General features: G+C 44.1%; 1 protein-coding gene across 3 annotated transcripts in view; it reads right to left on the bottom strand.

Annotated features, from left to right (window-relative positions):
* Positions 1–21,746, bottom strand: part of SIL1 (SIL1 nucleotide exchange factor) — a 265,775-nt gene that overhangs the window by 192,501 nt on the left and 51,528 nt on the right. The window contains exon 1 of one of the 3 annotated variants that reach the window (XM_057734009.1): positions 20,137–20,260. The exons of the other annotated variants lie outside the window; for them this stretch is intronic. The gene's annotated coding sequence lies outside the window, so the exon portion shown is untranslated. Of the gene's footprint in view, positions 1–20,136; positions 20,261–21,746 lie in introns of those variants that run through there. 3 annotated transcript variants of the gene reach the window in all.

Here is a 21,746-nt window from a genome sequence, read left to right as displayed (position 1 = left end):
AAGCCAGCAGAGAGTGAAAGGCAGGGAAGATGCGTGCCCCTTAAGAACTTATTGTGGAAAGCAGGTAATTTATTCCAGGATGTAGACTGACTTTTCAAAAAATTTATCTGGCCCCAGAAGTTTTGAAGAGTTTCATTTCCCAATACATATGCTCAACTGTTTTTCAATCTATAAGTCATTGACTATGTACTATGTCAAGGGCACTATGCTGTTTTACATACATTACTTTATTCAATCCTCAACCAACACTTATGAGTAGATATTATCATTACCATTTTACAGATGAGGACACCAAAGTTCAGAGATGAGGGGAAGTGACTTGCCTAAGACAACACTGCATGTACAAGACAGAGCCAGAACTAGAACCCTGGTCAAGTCTGCCTCGAAAGAGCCGGGGCCCCCACCCACTTTGCTCTAATGATTCCAATCCCTTTCTGTTTGGGGGGGGGGGGGGGAAGACAATAGTTTTTTTGGGTGACCACTCAAACCTTCTGCCTATTGCTTTTCTTCTAACTGAAGCAGTCTCTCATATTTCCCAGTGAGGAACATAGATTGGGGCCTGACTCCAAACACCTTTCCCATGAACCTTCCCTAACAAACCAAATCCATTCTCACTGTTCCACGTCCTTGACCAGCCTTTCTCAGCATCTATGGTCCCAACCATGGCTTCTCTACTTGATGGGGTTTGAATTCTTTTAGGGTACTATAATCCTCACCATTCACTGAGCACCTACCACATGCCAGGCACGTGATGTACATTATCTCATTTCATCCTAACTGCCCCAGCAGGTGGGTATCAGTATACCTTATTCAGATGAGGAAACTCAGTCACAGAAGTACTAGGACAGGGTCAAAAATTAACAATTAGCAGAAGCAGAATTCTCTTTCCTCCTACAGAATGCAGTGAACACAGCTTACTAAATGGCGAGTGAAAGAAGGGACATATAAACCCATCATGATAACCCCTACTCCCATGAATGAGGAAGAAAGCATGGGCACAGGTCAGGGCCTGCACACCAGCTCTAGATGCTCTAGACTAACACATCTCATCTTCTCAGCCAATAAAGGCTCCAATTCAGAGAATGTGAAAGGCTCTGTTCTTCCCCCACCCTCACTTCCACCCCCACAGGAATCAAATAAATCAAATTAACTTTCCCCAACACCTCCACCAAATACAATCCCATTACAAAGATCATTCCCCTCCCCACCCTCAAGATCACTGGGGGTTATTTTATTTCACCAATTCAGTACTGATCAAACTTTTACAGAAAATATAACCCAGCTTATCTTTCGTGGTCTCTTTTATGTCAACCACTTTACATGTTATTTTACAAAGAAAATGTAGCAGCAACAATAGTGTTTTGAGAAACAAATAAAAGGGGGCTTCCCTGGTGGCTCAGTGGTTAAGAATCCACCTGCCAACGCAGGGGACACGGGTTCAAGCCCTGGGCCGGAAAGATCCCACATGCCGCAGAGCAACTAAGCCCATGCGCCACAACTTCTGAGCCTGTGCTCTAGAGCCTGCGAGCCACAACTATTGAGCCCACGTGCCACAACTACTGAAACCTGCCTAGAGCCCATGCTCCTAGAGTCCATGCTCCACAACAAGAAGCCACCACAATGAGAAGTCCGTGCACCACAACAGAGTAGCCCCCGCTCACCACAACTAGAGAAAGCCCGTGCACAGCAGTGAAGACCCAATGCAGCCAGTAAATAAATAAATTTATTTTAAAAAAAAAGAAAAAGAAACAAATAAAAGGGGCCAAGGATGTTCACTACCAGAAATGGAAACTCAGAAGGCAACAAAAAGAGAAGGCTGTTCCAGATGGTCTTGCAGTCCTAGCAAGAAGCAAGGCTATCTCACCAAGAGCTGAGCACCCCCTACCCCCAAGCCAGTAGCAAACAGGAATCAAGGCATGTTGGAGGCTAGGGGCCACAGAAGGAGGAAGAGGCCCACAGGAAGACAAAGCATCACCGAGTAGACATCTGATTGAGATCCTCTCTAGGAGACTCCTTGTTTTACTGAAGCATGACCACACAGAACGAGACAAATAACAGAACAAGTGACCACAAAACTGAGCACCTTAAAGCTAGGACATCTTTATGCCCATGGCCTTCCAACTGAGTTAGTGAGAGGAGCAGTGGCCAAGGCCTCAGTACTGCTGAGGAAGGGCTCTGATCTAGGGTCTGGAACCACCTACCATGCACCTAACACTTGGTCTGACAGTGTGTGACTCTGATCTAGGTTTCTTTACACCACACGTTCCTCGTGCATCTCAGTCTTCCTGGCTACACAGTGGGAAGAATGACTACATCCCATTTCTGGCCCTCCAGACACTAGCTGCTGCCAAGAGAGAACATGTACACACCTACATCAACCAGAACTGAGTGGTACACAAACCGCAGGTGCTGGCTTTGCTAACTTGGCACATCACATCTCAGGGAGGCACCCATGACAGTGGTTTACGTGGTCCAAAATCAAAGGGGTAGACCCTGCTCAGTAGTGACAGCCAACACAGGGATGGCAAAACAACAGGTTACAAAGTGCTTTGTTGCTGTCACATGTTAACAAGTGACAGGCATGAAACCTCCAGGCCTTTTTCTGAGAAGATGGAAAAAAGCCAAATGCTAGCACTCTGAGCCACCATGTCTGCTGAGTGGCCAGGTGGTCCCAACCACACACTGACAGTGAGCACTGAGAAAGGACTTGACTCAGGAGGAATTAGGGGGTCGATCTCAAGATTATCATTTAGCTGACTGAAGGAGAACAAATAACCTATTACGGCAATGTTCTTTTTCTGGTCTTCATTCTCCCCCTCTCATCAAAACCCATCTAATGTTCCATCCAACAGAGTGATCTGTTCACAGTGCAAATTCAGTCATCTCACCACCACAACCACGACCAACAACCCTCCAAAGGCCTCCTGGCTCTTCCAGTAAATACAAAAACGACTTGCCACGGCTGAACAGGCCTGCCCTTGCCAACCCATCCAACCTGACCCTGTACCCATCTCCTCTCACTCGCTGTGCTCTGGGCACATTTTATTTCAGTTCCCCATAGAAGTCATACTTCTTTACTCCCCACTCCCACCTCCGCCCCAGGAGGCTCTGTAAAAGTTGGGCGCTCAACCAACCTGTAATGCTCTTCAACTTCACGTCGTTTTATTTAGTAAACGTCTGTTTGTTCTTCACAATTTAACTCAAACATCACTTCCTCCAGGAAGCTTTCCCTGATACCCTCTTAACCCCAGGATCGAGTCAAATCGCTGTCAAATATTCTCATGGTACCACATTCCCTTCTTTCCACACATTTACTACAATTGTAATTTTACATTTATGTATGTGATTACAATTTGATTAATGTCTATATTCCACAATACTCTGAGCAGGAACTGTATCTGACTTGATCACAAGTATACCTGAGCGCTTACCATAGTATCTGGAATGTAACAGACACTATATAAATGTTTATTGACTGAAAGAAACATTCAGAGAGAAGGAAAATGAAGCTCTGTCCAAATCAAAACGGTTCCGCTTAGAGAAGCTGTTCTTCTCTTGTGACCTTAAGACAAACTATTCTTCCCCTTCCCCCTTCCTCTTCCCCAAATTTCTTCCAGAAGTTACTTTCTATATCCTGCCATTCTCCAGACGGTTGGTAACCATAGTGATAAGCTGGCCTACAGCCAAAAATAGTCTACAAAGATATCACCTTGTCTGAGTACTCCAGGCTTCCAAAATAAAAGTCCACAGCAAAGGCCCAGGCATACAGAAATAAAAAAAACCTTTACCCAGTAAAGAGGCTGAGCCAAACAACTAGCAGCTTCTGCAAGAAACAAGTATTTCCCAAAGCAGGCAGTGCCCCCAAATGACCCACCCAAAGGAAAAAGCGGAAAGAAGCAAGACTACAGGGGACTGAGACAGAAGCAGGGATACCATTCCCCGAAGGGATTTTAAACCCTATCTTTTACTCCTTGGATAAAGCAGAAATGTGCCCAAACATTAAATATCAAAAGTCTCCCTCATGAGGCAGCTTCAAAGGAGGTCTACAGATTGTGGTTCAGAGAAGTAACACCACCAGGGCCTAAAGAAACTCCCATAAAGCTCTAATTGAGGCCAAAATTCCCTTTAGAAGCAGGAAGGTCTTGTCCTTGCCCTTCTTCTCTTTAGGATAGGCAGGTAGGGGTGGGTGGAAGAAGCAGAAGCATTTACTGAGCTCTATTTAGTGGCAGGCATAGTGATAGGTACATCAGAGACAGGGTTGTTAGTGACAAACAAATGAGACAAAGGTGAGCACATAAAAAGACAGGCAGGTGAGGCTCAGCAAGGTTAAACAACTTGTCAAACAGCTAATGAGTGGCAAGGTCAGGAGCAAACCCAGGTCTGCCTGAATCCAAACACTCTTTCCTCCTGCCCCAGTGCTGCCTTTGTGGGTCATCTATGAGTCCAGCTCTACTCCTTACCCCTTCACTACCGCCTTCCTAATCAGAGTGGGAATGCAGCTCCAGCAAGCTCTCAGGGTAAGGAGAGGCTGTCTTCTGCAAGCACAGCCCACCACAATTAGTATGTACACATAAATAAGGTACACCACCACCCCCTAGGTATGGAATACAGTTCACTGTAGGGAGCAGAGTTCATCACCTGTAGCTAAGAAGATGAGGCTGGATTTTTCCGAAAATCTCAAAAGGGCGCACAGGGATGAAGTTTCTGCTTTCCCTAGAATCCATTGCTGCTGGGTGCTAGGATGGTAAAACTTAACCCAAAGTGAAATAGAGCAGGACCCTATGGTCCTTGCCCCCATGTTCTCATTCTTTTGTCTGTGGAAAAACTTTAGCCAAAGAATAAGTTTAATCAGAGAAGTCAGAAAATGCAGAAACAAAGGAAAAACAGTCAAAGGAGACCACAAAATAATAGTTTAGTCATTAAGCATAGTCAAGGACATTTAGTTCCTTCTCAAAGGCTACAGATAATATTCTGAGCCATATCCTGTGAGCCTGTTACTTATAGATACTGAAACCCCCACCAGGTGGAAGAAGTTAACTCCATCATGACCAGACTGTAGCCATGACATAAGCTGCTGCAATTCAGAGAACTGGCCTCAAGGAAATGGAAACAAACCAACCATGGAACTGAAGATTAACTGGACTTAAAACAATCAAGATGATGCTCATCAGACCACCGATGACAAATTTCAAGATGACTGTCAGAGATGACTGCTGTTTCTGCATGTAGCCCCCTCCCTCCACCTATAAAAGCTTTTGCCCACTGACTGTCGGAAGGAAGTCAGCCTTTGGACAAGCGTCAGCACCCCCCAACCCCATCTTTCCTTACCCCCACCCCCACCCCCATTGCCTGCATTCAAAATAAAGCAAACTCCTTTCCACTAACCTTGTCTCTTTATTGGTTTTTGAGCAGCAAGCAGACAGACCAACACTTTGGGTTAAAAAAGGAGGGTGTAGGGGCTTCCTAGGTGGCGCAGTGGTTGAGCGTCTGCCTGCCAATGCAGAGGTCACTGGTTCGTTCCCAGCTCCAGGAAGATCCCACATGCCACGGAGCAACTAAGCCCGTGTGCCCAAAAAAAAAAAAAAAAAAAAAAAAGGAGGGTGTATACTCCAACACACCAGTGAGAAAGTACCTTCAGGGCAGACAACCCCAGCAGAAGTTTCCATAGCTCCTCTAGCTATGCAGAGAGGGTAGCAACTCAATACCTGAACCATCTGCATCCACACGGCATCTCTTACGCATCTCTTACAATGTTAAGCACCCATTCACTGTGCTGTAGTTCAAGGTTAACCCTTCCCTTGCACTCATTACAGGATCTGCCTCTTATCAAATGCTATGCCAGCTGATTATTATAACTATTACGCCAATATAATAACATTATTGCACTTTTTTCCTGCACTTGACATCTGTTGGATGATAGGTTTAACTGGCACATAAGCAATAATTACTCAGTGCTCTCTCCTTTCCAACCAAGCCTCTAGTGTGACTTTTTTTTTTAATATTTATTTATTTATTTATTTAGGCTATGCTGGATCTTAGTTATGGAATGCAGGATCTTTAGTTGTGGCATGTGGGCTCATAGTTGCAGCATAACATGTGGAATCTAGTTCTCCAACCAGAGATCAAACCCAGGCCCCCTGGATTGGGAGCGCAGACTCTGACCCACTGGACCACCAGGGAAGTCCCTCCAGTGTGACTCTTAAAGCTAAATCCAACTGCAGCAAATGCCCAGCCCCAGCAGCAGTGCGAAATATGGCTCATGTGGGCTCAACCACCATATTTCCAGTGGTCACAGTGCCAGAAACAGAGACTCTGCTAGGTCCCTAATTGTTAACACGCTTCCCCATTCCCGTGAAGGTGATGGAATTTGGTGGAAACACCAAGGAGTAAGCAATTTATTGCTGAAAACCCCTATGGGCCAGAAGAGTCATGTATAGGCCTCAGTATTGCAGAGGGACAAGCAGTACCAAATCACAATGCTATATACCACAGCAAGGGAAGGAGAGGAAAATGCATTTCTCCACTGGAAGTTCTCAAATAAATGGTTCCCAGGGAGCCATTCTGCCTGCTTCCCTATCCACACTTCTTGGCAACTGCTGATAAATTGGCAACAGAAAGAGGAAAAGAGAACAGAGGGCTATATTCAAGCCCCTATTTTGAAGCTATCAACCAGGTTCAAACCAGGTTTGAAATCCATCAACCTGGCTGCTGGGTCTTCTTCATGCAGAGTCCACTAGGGGCCAGGATGCAGCCTTGAGTCCAAAGCAGAGAAGCAAGTCCCACTTCCTGTCTGCCAAAGCCCCTGACACACTATATACATGTGACTATATATGTCACACTATACATGAAAATAAAGGTAGAGAAAGATGTGAGATTCTATGACTACAGAATATCAATATGCCTGAATTACACATTAGCCTTATTAAAGAAAAGGCAACCCACAGTGATGCTGCATAAAAAACACATATGATAAAAACAAACCCAACCAGGAGACCAGGGCTGCCCTGCTTTGTTCTCTACCTTGTAATACACAGGGCTCTTTTTTTTTTTTTTTAAGGCGGAGAGGGGGTGGAAGGTTATTTGAATTTAAATTACCCATAAACACTATAATCTGTGTGCAAGAAGAAAATGAACATTCAAGAGTGCCAAGTTGCAAGCCTTTGGGACATGTGTGGCCGAGGCAATAGTAGCCCACAGGGTTTTCTCCTTCAGCCCTAGCTTGCTACTCTCATCACTCGGGTAGTGATGACAGTAGCACCCTGGTGGCACAGTGGTTAAGAATCCACCTGCCAATGCGAGGTACACGGGTTCAATCCCTGGTCCAGGAAGATCCCACATGCCAAGGAGCGACTAAGCCTGTGCGCCATAGCTACTGTACCTGCTCTCTAGAGCCCATGAGCCACAACTAACGAGCCCATGCACCACAACTCCTGAAGCTCGCAAGCCTAGAGCCTATGCTCCGCAACTAGAGAAGCCACCAGCCTCTAACCGCAACTAGAGAAAGGCTGTGCACAGCAACGAAGCCTGCTAGCCGCAACTAGAGAAAGGCTGTGCACAGCAACGAAGACCCAGTACAGCCAATAAAAATAAACATATAAAAAAATAAATAAATAAAAGAAGGAAATTGGTATGAAGCAACAAAAAATGCACAAGACCAGTCAACCACAGAAGTAACCCATCTGAGGAGGGGGTGTGGTAAGGTGTTCCTCTCTCACTCACCACTATATTCTCATGGCCAAGCAGTACCTGACACATAGTGGGTACTCAGCAAAGAACTGTAGATTCAATAGTAACCAGAAAGACCCCTTAGGTTGGAACAGATTGAGAAGAGTGAGAATCTAGTTGTTCCTACCGTAACCTGTAGTAAAAGAAGGACTATGGTCTTCAGAGGATACATAAAAGGGAACCTAGAGAATAAAGATTAATCTCTCTCCAATATATTCCTGGTGCCCTAATGTAACAGACTGACAAGTGTATTTTGGTCAGAATACAGATATAGCCCTAGAAGGACAATGCTGGGAGGAAAGAAGAGGAGAGGGAAGGAGACAGGGGAATAAATAGGACATAGTACTTATTGAGTGCTTACTATGTCTTCTGAAACCACATCTGAAAACCCCGGGGTGGGGGGATGGTTTACAAATGATGAAATAGGAGCAGAGAGGTTAAATAACTCAAGTCTCATAGCTAGTAAAAGTTTTAATCCAGGTATATCTGATCTACAGGGAAGAGCTTTCCACAATACTTCACTTTGACTTCCTCCAGGACTGAGCTGGCTCCTAGTTCACCTTTCCTATAGTGGAGACAATGCTCTTGCCTGTCCACACAAATCAACTTGGTAGTCAGGTTTCTTAGCGTTAATTAGTTAACTGAAACTGTGGCTTGATAGTCTCATGAATTTCATATGCTTCAGAGAGCCCACTGGAACTTAAACTTGGGTGTACTAGCTGAGTCTCCAGACCTACAAAGCTGCCAGCCAGTGAGGCCTTGACTAAGCCATCAGCTGGTACAAATCTCTATGACAATCTAGTCAGCATAGCACAGCTTAGGGCTAGGTGAGGAAAAGATAAGCTGAGCATGATCTCTGCATGCCCCCAACAAGTTCTCGTCAGAGACTGCAAAGGAGGTACCAGGAGCCTCTCCCACTCTGAGCTGTGTTAGTAATGCACGGAATTCTCTTTGAAGGCAAACTAATTCTGATTTAAGTAAGAACAGAAAAGGTAAAAAACTCAAAGAGTTCTGCTTAGTGCTTAGAAGCAGTTGAGCCTTCCCTCCACGGTGCTCAATGCCTCTCTGGGGCTTCCAGAGACCTTCCACACCCATGACACCAGGTGCAGCAGAGTGGAAAGGGTAAGATGATTTTCAATGTTGTATTCTGAAGAAACCAGTGGTGAGGATCAGCCAGTGTTTCTAATAGAAGTGAATACCCTGGACAAACTCAGGGGAAACTAAGAAGTACTAAAATACACTGTCTCTCAGGGTTGTCTTTATTTTGCCTCCTGTATGAGGGCTTTCATAGGTTAAAATTGTTTTTTCCAATGTTTAGGGAAGCTGCCGATTCACCCAGGTGCACAACAGCTGCTGGGAAGACCTGTGGGAAGGGGCCACCCGGCAAAGGCGGGCTGTGTATGATGAGGAGGGTCTCCCAGGACTGCCCTACATGCCAAACCATATGTTGTCAGGATATTAATCCAAATCCATCTTGCGCACTTTACAATGTTTACTCTCTCTGGGATGTGGAGCATTAAATTATATCCAAGGACTACATGAGTCCTTCCAATTCTATTCCACACTTACTTCTTTGCTAAAAAGATTTGTAACCTGGAAACAAAGCCCTCTGCCTAATAGCAGCAATAATACTCAGCAAAGAATAGGAAACCAGACTGTCAATTTAAGCTTCCCTAAAAGTATCGTCCTAATGGAGCCTTAATTTACCTTATCTAGAAAATGGGGAAACCTACTACTTTCCCCTTTTTTCCAGAGAAGACAGGCCTATGTAATCGAGAGTCCTAAAGAGGGAAAGGCTAGAACTGAGAGAGGAAAGAGAAAACACCACAGCTCCACCCCTGCCCCAACTGAAACAGCTCTGGAAACCTGTAAGAGAATTCCAAAAAGAGAAGACTTCCTCATTGCCATAAGAACTTAGAGAAAGGGGCATGAATGTAAAATAAGGCTTCCTGGATCAGTCACAGCTCCACCCGACTAGCTGTATGGCCCCAAGAGTCGTTTAGACTCCCCAAACCTCAATTTTTCACCTCTATAAAATGAGGATGTTGTAAGGATCAGATAAAATAATGTATCTGAAAGCCCTTTTAAAACAGTAAAATGTAGAACATACGTTAGGCCTGATTGTCATTCTAAAGACCCCCTAAGTGAGAAACCCTAAAACACTTCTGGGGAGCAAAGAAGCAAGGCTGCCACCTCTGAGAGGCAATCTACAGTGACTGGGTCCAGGTATTTACAGAGAGACCCATGCTTCAGGAATAAAGTGAGAACAGAGAATTTGAAGAGGAGATCACACTTGGGCTTGCTCAGGTAAAAAAATATATATGTACATGGTTCAAATTAGAGAAAACACACAAAGGTATACAATGAAAAGTTAGTCTCCCTCCTCCCTCATTCTCCAGCCATGCAGGGGCTCTCACCAGAGACAACCACCCTTCTCAGTTTCTCATGTATTCTTCCGGATATTCCAATCGGCTAGTTTCTACCACAGATGGGGATACCACTGGTGGCAACACTTTCAGACCCAGAAGTAATACCAAGCAGTAAGCACGGCCAGGTGCCCTTAGAGACTACAAAAAGAACAGGACAGCCAGAGGATAAGATATTGCCCTGCAAAAGGTACAGATTTCCTTCAGGCTATTATATTGTTTTGCCCCTTGGCTGACCACATTTAGGCAATGATTTTGTACAATGCATTTCCTTTTTGGTTGTGCTTGCTCATCCAGAACCCCTTCTCAGAGAAGTCATTAACAGGAATGGTCTCTGGGACTTCGCACTGTACTAGCCTGACCACCAGGCCCTTAGAAGTCAACAGAAGCAAGAACAATCATCAAACGTGCCTCAGCTGAGGCCGGACAAAAAGAGCAAAAATCACAAGTCCCTAGGACACCATCTTTCTGGGGACAGAGTACAAGGGAGGATGAAGCCCAGACCATACATAGTCTCTGCAGGACTCAGCCCAAAAACTTAAGTCACTAACCATAAAAAATTGCAGGATACTCTCAACCAAAGCTAGGCTTTCTCCAAAACCCCCTCAAAAGCTTTCTGGTTATGCCCTCCCCTCCCTTCTTCTTCACAAGGAAGAACTTAAGTGTGAAATTTCAGCCTCTACCCAAAGGTCACAAATAGATAGCTATAGGTCAAATCTGGACCATAGTTGTGCTTTGGTAGTCCCTGGGGATTTCACATTAAAATCTGGATTTCTAGCTTCTCTTGTAATATGAGATGAGGAGGCCACTAAAGCCACACTCACCCATGGCAATAATGGGCTGAGTAGCAGCTGTCCCCCATGGAGCACATAACCACTCCAGTTTGACACAGTCCAACATTCCCTGTTGCCTCACACTGTTTCTGACCTGGCACTGGGAACGTCTTTAAGTTGGAGACCCCCTGGCCAGTGAGTGACAGAGAAGGCTGATCAAATGGTAGGCACAGCAACTGACCAAATGGCTGGACTCCTGAATTCAAAAGCATGTATTAAATACCCTCTATGTGCCAGGAATTGTGCTGGGGCTGAGTACACAAAGAAGAACAAGGGATGCAGTTTCTGCCCTCCAAGAATTTCTAATCAAGTTGGGAAAATAAGACTTACTCTAAAGAATCAGACTGGGGACTTCCCTGGTGGTCCAGTGGTTAAGACTCCACACTCCCAATGCAGGAGGCCCAGGTTCAATTCCTAGTCAGGGAACTAGATCCCGCACACCGCAACTAAAAGATCCTGCACACCACAACTAAAAGATCCCACATGCCACAACAAAAATCCCGTGTGTCGCAACTAAGACCCAGCACAGCCAAAAAAATAAGTAAATATTAAAATAAAAAATAAAAAAAGAATCAGACTGTTTCAGACACAAAGGGCTCTGGGAGTTGAGTGTGCCAGACCCACTGTGATTAGGGATCAAGGAATATTTCAGGGAAGAACTGGGATTTGAACAGAATTGTTAATCATTTCTCAAGCATTCATGTATTCATTCATTCAAGAAGCATTTACGGTGTCCATGTTACACTCAGCATTATGCTGAAGACAAAATAAAGCACACCCATGTCCTTGAGAAGCCCATACAACAAGAGACAAAACAACAAACCAGGATAAAGTATGCTGAATTCTATAATCAACGTGTTGCTATGGGGATACAGATGAGTAGGTATCAGGCAAGGCTGACTAAAGAAAGTGGATCTGCAGCGTAAACTAGGAAACTAAGCAGAAAGTACTCTGGACAAAAGAACTGGCAGACACACAAACATGCAGAATGATTAGAGGACCACATGCATCAGTTTATCAACAGCAAAAGGTACTCGTATGTAATGGTAGAAGATATAATTAAAGTGGTAGGACAGGGATACACCATGATAGGCATGAACACAAGCACAACTGATACGTATGGAATTTATTTAGCAGCCAGTACGTGCCACCAAACATGAATGTTCTTCAATCAGCACTGCATTTAGGAAGACCCTAACAGGCAGTGGTACACAATGTCCTGGAGGCAGCCAAAAGAGGAGACAGGAGGAAGCACCTGTAAAAACTCAGGTACAGTTCCAGGAAACAGACTAGATGAGAAAGATACTGCAGAGGCTTGCCCCAAATTTTAAGACCTTGGCATTTCTTTGAAAACACTCTTTCTGTTTTTCTACCTATTCAGACTGGTCTTGCCCCCAGATAATGAGGTTTTACCCTATTTGTTTCATTCAGAGAAGTAAGGCACAGGCGATAGTTAGGATGCTCAGGATTTTTTAAAACTCAGCCTGAAGTCAATATAATGGTGGGTAGTAGCTTCAGGGGCTTTTTCCCCACTCCCACCCCATTGCTACACTGAACAGTTGCAAATCTCAAAGGAAAAGAGAGTCAACTTGAGCACAAAATCCAGTCAGTGTAATTGACTATGCCTCTCTGACCTTGCACAAGGCCAGAAATGGGCATACAAATCAGAAGAAAGCCATGACAGAAGTCAAAGTTCCCTTAATGAGCTAATTGCTTCATGTCTGGCTGAAAAGCAGAAGGCAAGAGACAAGGAGAACACATTGTCTCAGAGGGCTGCAGGCAGGCTTTGGAGCAGCCAGCCCTGCTCCATTAAAATCACCATACCAGAGACTGCACAGAAACAGAGCCCCCCACTGGGGCAGCCAGTTAGAGAGAGCCTAAAAAAAGTGAGAACTAAGCCGAGTAAGGATGGAGATGGTAGGGAAGCTGCAAAGTCCCTTGCTGTTCACAACTTTTAGTTATTTATGAGGACCACAATCAATGTGATTGATAGGAATACGCAGCCAACCAACAAAGACAATGATGCGATGGTTAAGATCACACTTGCACAGTCAGCATAATTTATCCTCTAACCAGGTCAGGAACTGGAAACTGCTATTTCTGTCATTATTGATAATAATATATAGAGCACTTAAACTGTGCCAGAAGATGCACTTCCTGCAATTCTCAGTTCTCAAGACAGCTACAAAAGTAGCTATTACTATTCCCATTCTATAGATCATGAAATCAAGGCTTAGAGAAAATAAGTAACTTGTTAAAGATCTGAAATCTAGTAAGTAAACAGCAGAATAAGAAACCAAGTGAGCTGACCCATGAGTGGGGTTTTTTTTTTCCCAACTGAAGTATAGTTGATTTATAATGTTGTGTTAGTTTCAGTATGTATATGTTCTTTATCAGATTCTTTTCCATTATAGCTTGGTTTGTTTGTTTTGACCATGGCACACAGCATGCAGGATCTTAGTTCCTCAACCAGGGATCAAACCTGTGCCCCCTGCAGTGGAAGCATGGAGTCTTAACCACTGGACCGCCAGGGAAGTCTCTCCATTATAGGTTATTACGAGATATTGAATATAGCTCCCTGTGCTATACAGTAGGTCCTTGTTGTTCACCTGTTTTTTTTTTTTTTTCAGATCTTTATTGGAGTATAATTGCTTTACACTGTCGTGCTAGTTTCTGCTGTACAACAGTGAATCAGCTGTATTTATACATATATCCCCATATCTGTTCATCTGTTTTATATGTAGTAGTATCTGTTAATCCCAAACTCCTAATTTATCCCTCCCCTGCCTCCTTCCCCTCTGATAACCATACATTTGTTTTGTATGTCTGTAAGTATATCTCCATCTATAAAGAAGTTTATTTGTATCATTTTTTTTAGACTCCACATACAAGTGATATCATGATATTTGTCTGATTTACTTCACTTAGTATGATAATCTCTAGGTCCATCATGTTGCTGCAAATGTCATTATTTCATTCTTTTTTATGGCTGAGTAATATTCCATTGTATATATGTATCACATCTACTTTATCCATTCATCTGTTGTTGGGACGCTTAAGTTGCTTCCATGTCTTGGTTACTGTAAATAGTGCTGCTATGAACAACAGACCTCTGAGTGGTTTTAAACCATTCTGACATACCATTTACTCCTTCACTTCCTTTTTCCTTTAGAAATGTTTTAAAGGTTTGTTTGGGTCACAAAATAAGGTCCACTGGCTCCATTCTTTACAGAGCACACAACAGTCTGGTCTGGGCACTACTTCATTGTTTCTAAAACAAGTGGAAACTTCAAATCTATTTCCTTTGGGGTAAGAGCAAAAGGAAACACACTTCAACATAAACAGGAGAAAAATCAGCATGAGAGCCAAAAACCTCACCAGTGAGAGTTATAAGATAATGAACAAGGCAGTCAGTGGAGGCAGGGCCTCCTCCTTCCCTAGAGATTTTTAACTGCAATAACATCTTGCATCTTTACAAGGCCCTAAATAATTCTAATAACATCTATGGCCATCTTCTGCGAGCCCTCTGGCTTGAGTCTCCGCTCCGCCACTAATACAATGGTGGCCCTAAACAAAGTATATGGCCCATTTCACTTCTCTGGGGCTCATTTTATCAGTAAAATAGGAACCCACTGAAAGCAAAATTGAAGCACTGGGTGGTGACAGAACTAGAAGAGAACCTCCTGACTCTTTACTCGCCCAAGGAACCACAAACAGCCATCCCTTGGATCTGAACCAGACTCAGTCCTGATGTTTGCAATGAAATCGATATAAAGACCCCCTAGGGTGATCTCTTCCAGGACAGAAATACCATGAATTTAGACTTTAGCAGCTGGGCCCAAGGATGGAGACTTTGCTTCATGAATATAATCAAATTCAATCCCCATGAGTATGAGATATTGTAGGTCACAAAATCAACCTTAATATCCTTGCTAAGGAGCTGGCCTCTTATGCTTCCAATGTCTACTACTCACTAGCAGTGATCACTGGTCATGATTCACAGCATGATCATTCAATGTTGTCTGTATCAATTGTCCTACTGTATGTGTCTTCCACTGAACTGAAGCCTGCTAGTTTTCTACAGTTTGGTCAGATGGATGCTACCTCCTTGGGAGCCTCACAGAAATGAGAGGCATAAGCATGAAACTATTCACAAATGTAAAGAGATGTCCATTTAAAAGTCCACTGGCATCAGCCTTCCTCACCAGACCTTTGGGATGCATCCCATTCTTCTTCCAGTTTCTAGAACGCCTCTCTCTCTCACAAGATAGAAAGAGCAGGCAACTTGCATAAAGGGAAGTGGTGAGACATGATCAATAATCAATTCATTGACAGCTGTAAGTTCCTCTACCTGTGATGATAATAAGTGGCAATTAAAAGGCATAATCAAGAGTGCTTTCAGTCAAGACACAGCCAGCAAGCAGACCTCAGAAACATACCCCTTCCCATTTCTCTGTGAATATGACATGTAACATGGGCTAAATATCATACACTACCCAAAGGCTCCAATTTCCAGACCAGGAACACCTGGGTTCAGCTGTGAGAAAGGCCAAGGAGGCACAAGAGAAGCAAATGGTAAATGCAACACCTCAAAACTCCCAAGATTTGGAAGAAAATAAAAACAGTAAAGAATAAACTCAATTCCTGCCTCTTTGGAGAAGTCCAGGTAAAAATATCCCTCCCACCTCCACCCATATTCCATTTCTTCTCCCATTCTCTTAACATCATTAAGGTTTGAGGCAGACAGTATGGAATACCTTCAGAAAGGGACAACTTACACTCTGAATTATTAAGAATATCAATAAGCAAAAAATAAACATCATTCTTACTAATCCTCATGCTCACAAACATCTAATGGCCAAGGAGTTCACTGGGCCTGCTGCACCCATTTGTTAATACCCTGTACATAACATGTTCAGTGATTAGAAACAGTTCTGCTGGTTGGAAAATGGAACTGGTAAGGACAAATCCACAGCTTTGACCCTCCTAAAAGCCAGCTAGCTCCAATCTTTGCATGACAACCATTAGCTAGCCATATAAGGGGCCCAAACAGGAGACGGTAACAAAGGCACTATCCCTAAGTCATCTCCAACCTGTGAGAGGTCACTCAGTGACCTCTTCAACAGCAGGAACTCTCTTTTCACAACATTTTTTATTGGCTTGGTACCTAGTAGGGCCTTGAGAAAATAAGCTGAATGGTCAATTATCCTGCTGATGACTGCAGACTCTTGAGGGGTGGGGATGAGCAGGACAGTCAACAAAAATAGCTTTGGAATCAGAACTGGATTTAAAGGCTGGCTACACCAAACTTTTTTGACCTTGATCAAATGACTTAACCTCACTTAGCTTCAGTTACTCCATCTGTGAAATGAGGATAATACCAACTATCTTACAAGGTTGATGTGAGGATTGAATGAGATAATATTCTGCTGCTTTTACTAGTTTGGTATTTGAAGTATTAAAAAAGCTTATGGGGGCTTCCTAGGTGGCGCAGTGGTTAAGAATCCGCCTGCCAATGCAGGGGACACAGGTTTGATCCCTGCTCCAGGAGGATCCCACATGCCTCGGAGCAACTAAGCCCGTGTGACCAAAAAAAAAAAAAAAAAAAAAAAGCTTATGGTAACAGCTGGAACGTCTAGATAGAAAACAAGCCTTGATGACTATATTAGTAAGACAATATAGGATAAGACCATGCAGTCTCAATGAGGGGAAAATCACCCCCCAAAGGGATGAAAACTGATTCTTGGGGAAGAAAAAATCTTAGATATTACAACAGTTTGTGGCCCTCCAAAGGTCCAGAGTACATAAACAGATACACAGTGCATCTGTGGTATTAAAATTCCATTGACTGGAGGCAGGGGTGCAATTAGGGGAAAAAATGTCTCAGAAGGTGCTAAGGAACAAAAGATTGAGAAACACTTGATTAGATATTCAAAGGGACAACCCAGTTTCCACAAGAACCTGATCATACTAGCACTCTAATCTTGCACTTCCAGCCTCCAGAACTGTGAGAAATAAGTGTCTGTTATTTAAACCACCCAATCTATGGTATTCTATCATAGCAGCCCATAAGTGACTAAGTCACTTCTCAGTGCCTCAAATAGTGCCTAGGACGCTACTAGGAGAATGAGGGCAGACATGGCCAGCCAACACAACCATACCCTTGTCTATCAGTCTGGGCTAAACATACTTCAGGTGCTCCTGGAGTCTCTCTCTCCAAGGTAGAAAATTGCACCAGTGAGGATTCCAGGTGTAAATTCTTCACAAATCAGGAAAATTCTGGCAGGTCCTTCACATGTGTCCTGAGCAGCTTGACTCTTTTATGTGGTTTTTATCCCAAAGACAAATTCAATTATTGTTGAAGCTAGTTATCAGGGGTTACCGACAGCCCTACCTGAATGACAACAGGCTATTCTCCTCCCCTACTCAGCAGTAAAACCCTTGATGAAAGTAAATGAAGAAAAGGGCAGGATATTCCTTCCTTAGACCATATATAATTAAAATAAGAAGCTCTATGTTGTGGAAGACTAAGGCTTGCAACTTTAAAGCCAACCCAGAGAAGGATAAAGCATTCATCCTCACTCAGAAAGAAAAAAGATTAGCTCCACAAGGACAGGTCTCCAAATTGACACCAAATCCAGGCGTTAGAGATGTCTGTGCTACAGAGCATGATCTAAGCACCAGCTGAGGCTCCAGAGAAAAATCCCCAGGAATCCATGACCAAGGGGCTGGCACTGTAAGAATGTTCAAATTAGCTCTCCTGAAAAGAGGCTTACTCCAAGAGCCTGGCAGACAGCCTCCGCAGCACAGCTTCACTCAGCAAAGGATAGAAAATGAATGAAGAAAAAGACAAGAGGCACGATGAGAAGGTCAGAGCATGAATACACAAACAATGAAATGACAATTAGAAGGCATCCACCTGTTGGAAAAAGGTACAACTTGCCTTTACAAACTCTCCTGTCTTTTTTTTTTTTTTTTTTTTTTTGTGGCACACGGGCTTAGTTGCTCCGCGGCATGTGGGATCTTCCTGGAGCAGGGATCGAACCCATGACCTCTGCATTGGCAGGCGGATTCTTAACCACTGCGCCACCTAGGAAGCCCCTCCTGTCTTTTTTAATATTCTCATTAATAGCGAATCTTCATTCTTTGAGAGTGAAAACAGTTATTGCATTCTTATGTCCCAAGAGATCTCTCATATGTACTACCTCATTTAACCACTCTTCAAAGTATTATTCTCATTTTTATCCATTGGAAAACCAAGTCTAAGAGGTGAAATAACTTGTCCAAGGTTATATGGCTAATAAGTGATAGACTCAGAATCAAAACTCATGTTCAGGGCATTTCCTGGCAGTCCAGTGGTTAGGACTCTGTGCTTTCACTGCCAAGGGCCCAGGTTCAATCCCTGGTGGGGAAACTAAGATCCCATATGCTGTGCAGCATGGCCCAAAAAACAAAGGCCATATCACTTAAGTGATGCTATCCTCAATCCCTACCACTTACACCTATGTATACCATTCTAAAGGAGAACAACACTCATTGAGAATTAAGTTCTGGCATGTTTATTTTAAACCCATTTTTTAACTTTTCAGTTTCACTTCATTAGCCTTTTCTCCTGTCAATGAAATACACCAGGGCTCAATATTGGCCTCTGCAGAGAAGTAATAGCTGGCGTTCAAAGACAGCAGTAAAGGGGAAGAAAGCAGGAATCAGAGGACAAGGCAATTTCTCATTCCTGGGCTACCACATCCTTATTAACATACTCCCCACTCCCACTGTCTGTAAAATGGGGGCAATAAGTCTTTTCTGTTGCCAATTTCATCAGAACAATATACTAATGTATTAATTAGCAGATTTAATTCACTAAACACCCAAAAGAAAGGTAAAAATAAATCTGGTGTGGCAACACTGCAAAAACCCAAGGGCCATCTTCTCAACTGGAGCCACAGACCAAGTCCTGATCCATTTTATACAAACATCAATCCTGATATCCTCATGTCCTGGCTTCCATGAAAATCCTATCCAATCTCCAAATCTGGCTGTAGTTTTATTAGAAAAGAAAAGGGCCTGGGTGGGTTGAGAGCTAAAAAGACACACAGAAACAAATCACATCTTTCACACTGTCAAAACAAACACTGTGTTTACAAACATCAATTTCTTCTCTTAGCAAACATGGAGGATTCATTCTTTGCCTGTCTACCTAGTCTGGGTTTAATTTAACTTGCTCAATCCTCCAAAGCAGTTTGCCTTTTTGTTTTGTTTTACTTAGGTTGGAAAGCCAGCTGGACTTGAATCAAGGCCAAACATTTAAAAATATTTATTAGAAAACTGACCTTACATACGAATCTTTTTTAAATTATTATTTTTTAAGGTATCAAACATCCCTCTAGCTCCTCTAGTGCAAAGGAAGCCCCCACTGGCCTCACAGGTGTTGGGCATTTCCTGACTCCTTGTCTTTCCCACATGGGGCTCATATATCAAATGATTTTCTCCTGCCTTCTGCAGCAGACTTTCAAAGCGAGGATTTCAGGACCACCTGAATCAGAACCACCTGGGGAGGACTGTCCATTACCCCCATGCCCCACTTTATCCAAAATTCCTGTAAGTAAAACCCAGGGATATGCACAACCTCCTGGGTGATTTGAAACACACCAAAGTCTCTAACCCCTACTTCAAAGGCAAGTACTGTATTTCGTCTACCAGGGCAAAGGAAAACACAAGACAGAAGTGGAAGTACGACGCGGCTAGGGCTCAATTCCATATGGTGAAGAGACACCACCAGAATGTCAACAGTGGAGCAGCTGGACAAATGCAAACTGAGGCCAGGAGACGGGAAAAGGGAAGGGAACTAAAACAGATGCGAAGCCAAAAGCCCCACTGCCTCATCTCCTGGCGTTAAAGCAGGGTTACTGCAGACGTTTTGAGTGGGAAAGGCAGGGAAGGCAGCCTTGGGCTGAGAGGCCAGGTCTGCGGAAACTAGTGAGGAGCCCAGAGCCCACTTGTACGTCCCCCCTCGGAGACACTAGCCCCAGGGGATACGTAGGGACCCCGGAACAGTGCTGGGAAAGCGCCGGGGCCTCTGGCGGGAGGAGACCTGAGCAGCGCCCTAAGTCCCCAGCCCAGGCCCAGGGCCGGGCGGCCCTCACCGCCCCTACCTTCGGCTTCCCGCCCGGCAGCCGAGGGACAGACACAACTCCCACAATTCCAGGCGGCCGCGACGGCAACCAGCTCCCCGTACGCAGACGCGGCAGCCACCGTCAGAACTCGTGAGGGCGCTGCTATTATGTCACTCGCCTCCTCGCCCAATTGTCATCTTCCAGACAGCGGACAGCCGCCTCGCTCCCTTTCCGGCACGGAGTCGTCAGCACCGCCCCTCCCGGCTTCTGTTAAGTCCCGCCCCCTAGCTTCTACCTGAGCAAACCTCCTGGAACTTATTTACCCCAGTATCCTTCCGCCAGCGTGAGGTACCTGCGGGCCGGATTTTGCTTCTAAATCAGAGCTTAACTTCTTTCTAGCGGAAGGATCATCAGAAAGAAACCAGTGCTGGGACTGCTCTGGCGGCCCAGGGGTTAAGACTCTGCGCTGCCGCTACAGGGGCAGCTGGTTCCATCCCTGGTGGGGGTGCAAGCCACACGGCACGGCGGAAAAAAAAAGAAACCAGAGGTGGTAGGGAGTAAAAAATCAAACTGGTGTGAGTCGAGATAAAACAGTAAGTAGTCTCAAAGCAATAAATTGTACTTAGAAAATTAATGCAGAATAGGGCACCTACTTCATATACTTATGTATTGTGTGAATTGACGACCAGTTATTTTAAAAGTAAAAGTCTCCTGCAGCTCTAATTCTGCTCTACCACTGAATATCTTATATGCCAGGTGTTGCGTATACATTATATTTACTTCTCATAACTTTTTAAGATCAGAACTGTTACCCTTTTTTTATAGATGGGGAAGCTATGGCTCAAAGAGGTTGAAGGACTTATGCAAGGGTGTACAGTCCGAAAGTGCTAGAACTGGGAATTTAAATCAGAGAAAAGGATAATCTAAACAAAAACAAGCAATCAACCTATCTGTGGAGTTCCTTTCTGTTCTCCACGTATTATGTGACCTTATAGCAGTTAATCTTTCTTGATTATGTTTACTATAAGCAGATGGAAGATTGAGTTCGCAACTCTGAACAAACTTTGGTTAGTAGCCTGGGGAGAGAGAACAAGCCCCTAAGCTTCAGTGAGTAGTGCCAGTTTATTAGAAAGACCTACATGAGGGGACTTCCCTGGTGGCACAGTAGTTAAGAATCCACCTGCCAATGCAGGGGACAGGGGCCAAGCCCTGGTTGGGGACAATCTCACATGCCCCGGAGCAACTAAGCCCGTGTGCCACAACTACTGAAGCCTGCGTGCCTACAGCCTGTTCTCTACAACAGGAGAAGCCACTGCAATGAGAAGCCCGTTTGCCGCAGTTAGAGAAAGCCCACGCACAGCAACAAAGCCCCAATGTAGCCAAAAAACAATAAATAAATTTTTAAAGTTCTCTTTAAAAAAAAAAAAGACCTACATAAGATACTTCCCTGGGACTGGGTGGGAAAGGACAGGGAACAGCTCACTTTTCCCATCTCACCCAGGAGACCAGTGAGAGTAGCTGAGCCCAGGAATAATTCTAGTTTGTGTCACTGCCTAGTACCATGAGGACAGATAATAAACGTTCAACAAATATTTATTGCATCATTGATACATTGCAGAGTGAATATATAAATTACAATTGAGCCTGAC

This window comes from Hippopotamus amphibius, chromosome 1, assembly GCF_030028045.1.
Source record: "Hippopotamus amphibius kiboko isolate mHipAmp2 chromosome 1, mHipAmp2.hap2, whole genome shotgun sequence".
Lineage (NCBI taxonomy): Eukaryota > Metazoa > Chordata > Mammalia > Artiodactyla > Hippopotamidae > Hippopotamus > Hippopotamus amphibius.
This window is presented reverse-complemented; position numbering and strand designations above follow the sequence as displayed.